Here is a 6,583-nt window from a genome sequence, read left to right on the forward strand (position 1 = left end):
ATTCCCCAGGAGCCCGTCCTGCATCAGACCCTCCCCTCCGAGCATTCTAAACAGGTAACCCTCTTTATTATATTTTGATATGATTTTCTCGGCATTTTACTCTCCACCAACACCTGACCCTCTCCTGGTTCGTATGCTACCCCTCCCTCCCCCCACTTTTGGGCAACGTTACCCACCCGTCCCTCCCCAGCCACCCTCAAACCCGCAAAGCCCCAAGCAAAGGCAACCCCTTGCCCCCCTTTTATCTCTTCTTTGTGTTCATACTTACCACCATCTCGTCTTAAATTCCACCCCTGCAGACATCGGCTCATATCCTTCCTCCACCCTCCGATTTCCTGCAAGCCTATCGTTCAGTCTCTTGCTATCTAGGGCAGCTTGTTTATTTCATATCATTGAGGTCATGTAGTATTTGTCCTTCAATGTCTGGGTTGCTTCACTCAACATAAGGTTCTCAAGATTCATCCATGTTATCACATGTGTTTGTAGTGTGTTTGTTCTTACAGCCGAGTAGTATTCCATTGTGTGTATATACCACATTTTATTGATCCACTCGTCTGTTGATGGGCATTTGGGTTGATTCCAACTTTTGGCAATAGTGAACAATGCTGCTATGAACATTGGTGTACATATATTGGTTTGTGTTCTTGTTTTCAGTTCTGCTGGGTATATTCCCAGCAGTGGTATTGCTGGGTCATATGGCAAATCTATGGCTAGTTGTTTGAGAAACCGCCATACTGTTCTCCAGAATGGTTGGATCCTTCTGCATTCCCACCAGCAGTGGATGAGTGTTCCCCTTCCTTCACATCCTCTCCAGCACTTGTATTCTTCTGTTTTTTTCATAGCTGCCAATCTTATGGGTGTAAGATGGTATCTCATTGTGGTTTTGATTTGCATTTCCCTGATAGCTAGAGATTTGGAGCATTTTTTCATGTGCTTTCTTGCCATTTGTATTTCTTCTTCGGAGAAGTGTCTGTTTAAGTCTTTTTCCCATTTTTTAAATGGATTGTTTATCTTTTTATTTTCAAGATGTAGGAGTTCTTTATATATGCAAGTTATAAGTTTCTTATCAGATATATGATTGCCAAATATTTTCTCCCACTGTGTGGGCTCCCTTTTTACTTTCTTGACAAACTCCTTTGAGGTGCAGAAGGCTTTAATTTTGAGGAAGTCCCATTTATCTATTAGTTCTTTTGCTGCTCGTGCTTTTGGTGAGATATTCATAAATCCATTACCTATTACAAGGTCCTGTAGATGTTTCCCTACACTGCTTTCTAAGGTTTTTATGGTCTTGGCTCTTATATTTAGGTCTTTGATCCATCTTGAGTTGATCTTTGTATAAGGTGTGAGATGGTAATCCTCTTTCATTCTTCTACATATGGCTATCCAGTTCTCCAGACACCATTTGTTGAATAGGCCACTCTCTCCCAGTTGAGAGGGTTTGGTGGCTTTATCGAATATTATGTGGTTGTATATGTGAGGTTCTATATCAGAGCTTTCAATTCGATTCCATTGGTCTATATGTCTCTCCTTATGCCAATACCATGCTGTTTTCACCACCGTAGCTTTATAGTATGTTTTGAAGTCAGGTAGTGTGATTCCTCCAATTTCGTTTTTCTTTTTCAGTATGTCTTTGGCTATTCGGGGTCTCTTTCCTTTCCAAATAAATTTCATAGTTAGTTTTTCTAGTTCCTTAAAGAAGGCTGCATTGATTTTTATTGGGATTGCATTGAATGTGTAGATCAATTTTGGTAGGATAGACATCTTAATAATGTTCAGTCTTCCTATCCATGAACAAGGAATAGTCTTCCATTTATTTAGGTCTTCTTTGATTTCCTTGAACAATCTTGTATAGTTCTCAGTGTATAAGTTCTTTACCTCTTTAGTTAAATTTATTCCTAAGTATTTGATTTTTTTATTTACTATTGTGAATGGTATTTGTTTCTTGATTTCCTCCTGATCTTGCTCATTATTGGTGTACAGAAATGCTACTGATTTTTGCGCATTGATCTTATAACCTGCGACTTTACTAAACTCATTTATGAGTTCTAGAATCTTCGTTGTAGATCTCTCAGGGTTTTCTATGTATAGGATCATGTCATCTGCAAATAATGAAATTTTGACTTCTTCCTTTCCAATTTGAATGCCTTTTATTTCTGGTTCTTGCCTCAGTGCTCGAGCAAGTACTTCTAAGACAATGTTAAATAGGAGCGGCGACAGTGGGCATCCTTGTCTTGTTCCTGAGTTTAGAGGGAAGGAGTCTAGGATTTCTCCATTGTAAATAATATTGGCTTTAGGTTTTTCATATATACTCTTTATCATGTTCAAAAAATTTCCTTGTATTCCAATCATTTGGAGTGTTTTTATCAAGAAAGGGTGCTGTATTTTGTCAAATGCTTTTTCTGCATCAATAGATATAATCATGTGATTTTTTTCCTTCAATCTGTTTATATGGTGTATTACGTTGATTGATTTTCTTATGTTGAACCATCCTTGCATACCTGGGATGAATCCCACTTGGTCGTGGTGTATAATTCGTTTAATGTGTTGTTGAATACGATTAGCAAGTATTTTGTTAAGTATTTTTGCGTCTAGGTTCATTAGAGAAATTGGTCTGTAATTTTCCTTTCTTGTGATGTCTTTGTTTGGCTTTGGTACTAGGGTAATGTTGGCATCATAGAAGGAGTTGGGTAATGTTCTTTCTGTTTCGATGGTTTGGAATAGTTTCAGCAGGATTGGTGTCAGTTCTTTCCGGAATGTTTTATAGAATTCACCTGTGAAGCCATCTGGCCCTGGGCTCTTCTTAGTTGGGAGATTTTTAATAACTGATTCTATCTCTCTGCTTGTGATTGGTTTGTTAAGATCATCAATTTCTTCTTTTGTCAATATGGGCTGTTTATGTGTTTCTAGGAATTTGTCCATTTCCTCTAGATTGTCATTTTTGTTGGAATATAGTTTTTCAAAATATCCTCTTATGATAGTCTTTATTTCTGTGGGGTCAGTGGTGATATCGCCTTTCTCATTTCTTATTTTGTGAATTTGCATCTTCTCTCTTTTTTTCTTTGTTAGTGTTGCTAAAGGTTTGTCAATTTTGTTAATCTTCTCAAAAAACCAGCTCTTGGTCTTGTTTATCTGTTCAAGTGCTTTCTTATTTTCTATTTCATTTAGTTCTGCTCTTATCTTTGTTATTTCCTTCCTTCTTCTTCCTGTTGGGTTACTTTGTTGTTGTTTTTCTAATTCCTTCAAATGTGCAGTTAGTTCTTCAATTTTTGCTCTTTCTTCTTTTTTGATATATGAATTTATGGCTATAAACTTCCCTCTCAGTACTGCTTTTGCTGCATCCCATAAATTTTGGTATGTTGTGTTATCATTATCATTTGTTTCAAGGTAGTCATTGATTTCTTTTGAGATTTCCTCTTTGACCCACTGTTTTTCTAAGAGTGTGTTGTTTAATTTCCAAATCGTGGTGTGAAATCTGGGCTTCTTTCCCTTGCAAATCTCCAGCTTGACTCCACTGTGGTCAGAGATAATGTTTTGTATGATTTCAATCTTTCTGAATTCGTTCAGCCTTTCTTTGTGGCCTAGCATATGATCTATCTTGGAGAATGATCCATGTGCGCTTGAGAAAAATGTATATCCTGCTGTGTTTGGGTGTAGCGATCTATATATGTCTATTAGATCGAGCTCCTCTAATATACTATTCAGATGTTTTGTGTCTTTGGTGATTCTCTTTTGAGATGTTCTGTCCAGAATTGATAGTGGTGTATTAAAATCCCCCACTATAATTGTAGATGTATCTATTCTTTCACTTAGTTTTTCCAGCGTTTGCCTGACGTATTTAGAGGCACCCTTGTTAGGGGCATAGATATTTATGATTGTTCGATCTTCTTGACAGATTTTCCCTTTGACTAAAATGTAGTATCCTTCTTTGTCTCTCACAATTGTTTCACATTTAAAGTCTATTTTGTCTGATATTAATATAGCTACTCCTGCCTTTTTTTGGTTATTGTTAGCTTGTATGATTGTTTTCCAGCCTTTCACTTTCAATCTCCATGCGTCTCTGGGTCTAAGATGTGTCTCTTGTAGACAGCATATGGATGGGTCATATTTCCTTATCCAGTGTCCCAGTCTGAATCTTTTGATAGGTGAGTTTAATCCATTGACATTCAGTGTTATTACTATCAAGGAATTATTTGTGTTAGCCATATTTTGATTGGATTTGTGTTTGTCATATTTTGTTTGTATATATTTTTTTGTCTTTTTTGTTGTTGTTGTTGGTCTTATACTCTCCTCCAACTTTGCCTTTCCTGTTTTTTCCTTTCTTCCTGCAGAACTCCCTTTAGAATTTCTTGAAGGGGAGGTTTCTTGTTGGTATACTCTTTCAGTTTCTGTTTGTCTGCGAATATTTTGAACTCTCCATCATGTTTGAATGCTAGTTTAGCTGGATAGAGTATTCTTGGTTGGAAATTTTTTTCCTTTAGTACCTTGACTATATCATACCACTGTCTTCTTGCCTCCATGGTTTCAGAAGAAAAATCAGCACTTAATCTAATTGAGCTTCCCTTGTATGTGATGGTTTTCTTTTCTCTTGCTGCTTTTAGGATCTTCTCTTTGTCTTGAGCATTGGATAATTTGACAAGTATATGTCTTGGGGTGGGCCTGTTGGGGTTTATGACTTGTGGAGTGCGCTGTGCTTCTTGGATATGTACATCTGTCTCTTTCAGTCCATTACCTTTTTTTAAAGATTTATATTTTTTATTTCTCTCCCCTTCTCTGCCCCTCCCCCAGTTCTGCACTCTGTGTTCATTCGTTGCATGTTCTTTTTTTTCAAAGATTTATTTATTTATTTATTTCTCTCCCCTCCCCCCCACCCCGGTTGTCTGTTCTCTGTGTCTATTTGCTGTGTCTTCTTTGTCCGCTTCTGTTATTGTCACTGGCGTGGGAATCTGTATTTCTTTTCGTTGCGTCATCTTGTTGTGTCAGCTCTCCGTGTGTGCCCCGCCATTCCTGGGCAGGCTGCACTTTCTTTCGTGCTGGGTGGCTCTCTTTACGGGGCGCACTCTTTGCGCGTGGGACTCCCCTACGCGGGGGACACCCCTGCGTGGCACCGCACTCCTTGCATGCATCAGCACTGCGCATGGGCCAGCTCCACACGGGTCAAGGAGGCCCGGGGTTTGAACCGTGGACCTCCCATGTGGTAGACGGATGCCCTAACCACTGGGCCAAGTCTGCTGCCTGCATGTTCTTCTGTGACCGCTTTTATCATTATCAGCAGCACCGGGAATCTGTGTTTCTTTTCGTTGCGTCATCTTGTTGTGTCAGCTCTCCGTGTGTGCGGCTCCATTCTTGGTCAGGTTGCACTTTCTTCTGCGCTGGGCGGCTCTCCTTACAGGGCGCACTCCTTGCGCGTGGGACTCCCCTATGCAGGGGACACCCCTGTGTGGCATGGCACTCCTTGTGCACGTCAGCACTGCGCATGGGCCAGCTCCACACAGGTCAAGGAGGCCTGGGGTTTGAACCGTGGACCTCCCATGTGGTAGGCGGACGCCCTATCCTTTGGGCCAAGTCTGCTTCCCTCCATTAACTTTTTATGTGTGTTTATGATTTCTTCAGTATGTTCTCCCAGTGTCTTCTTACTATCCTTTATCTCTTCCTTCACCTCATTAAGTTGATTAATGATATTCTTTTGGACATCCTTGATTAGTTGTTCCATTTTCTGCATCTCCTCCTCTTTGATAATTTTTTCATTAGGCTGTGTCACATCTTCCTGTTTCTTAGTACGGCTTGTAATTTTTTGTTGGTATCTAGACATCTGTTTATCTTGATGGGCTTATTCAGATGGTTAGTGTCTCTTTCTACTCTAGAGTTTTATTTTCTGGTAAGTTTCCTTTTTGTCTCTTTTTTCCTGTTATTCTGTATCCTGTGCTCCTGTGTAGTTGCCTGTGCTCTCTTGAAAAAATATAAAGACCATAGAAAAGTAAAGGGAAAAGCAGAGAAAAGAATAATAGTAATGATTTAAACAAAAAGATTTAGAAGGAATTATAAAAGATCCAGGAAAATAAATAAGTAATAAGAGTGTTAATTCATAAAAAATACAAAGGAATAAGAATTTTTAAAATGTAGCAAGAAATAAATAGAAAAAATAAGAGTGGAAAGATGAGAAGTGAAGAAGAAAAAAAAAGAAAGAAAAAACGAAGACCAAAGAAGAAAAGGTAGAATGAAAGAAAAACATCAGATGAGGGAAAAATGAAAGAAAGAAAAGAAATAAAGAAACTAAGGAGAAAAAAGAAAGAAAAGGAAAAAAGGAAACAAAGAAAGAGAAAAGACAACAAACAAAAATTAAAAAAACAAACAAACAAAAACAGGAAAACCAGACTTCTTTCTTAGGCCCCTAGCAACTGTCTCAGGCAGCTGGTGCTCATCAATCAATCACTCTGTAGGCTGCTCTACACAGGTAAGGTACCTGGTTTTAGTGAATAAAATAAAGAATAAAAAAAGGAAAAATTATATTAAAAATTAAAAAATAACAGATCAAAAAACCTAAAACAAAAATGTCAGTCTGTAAGTTCCCTGTCATAAGGAGCCA

The sequence above is a fragment of the Dasypus novemcinctus genome, chromosome X (genome assembly GCF_030445035.2).
Source record: "Dasypus novemcinctus isolate mDasNov1 chromosome X, mDasNov1.1.hap2, whole genome shotgun sequence".
Classification (NCBI taxonomy): domain Eukaryota; kingdom Metazoa; phylum Chordata; class Mammalia; order Cingulata; family Dasypodidae; genus Dasypus; species Dasypus novemcinctus.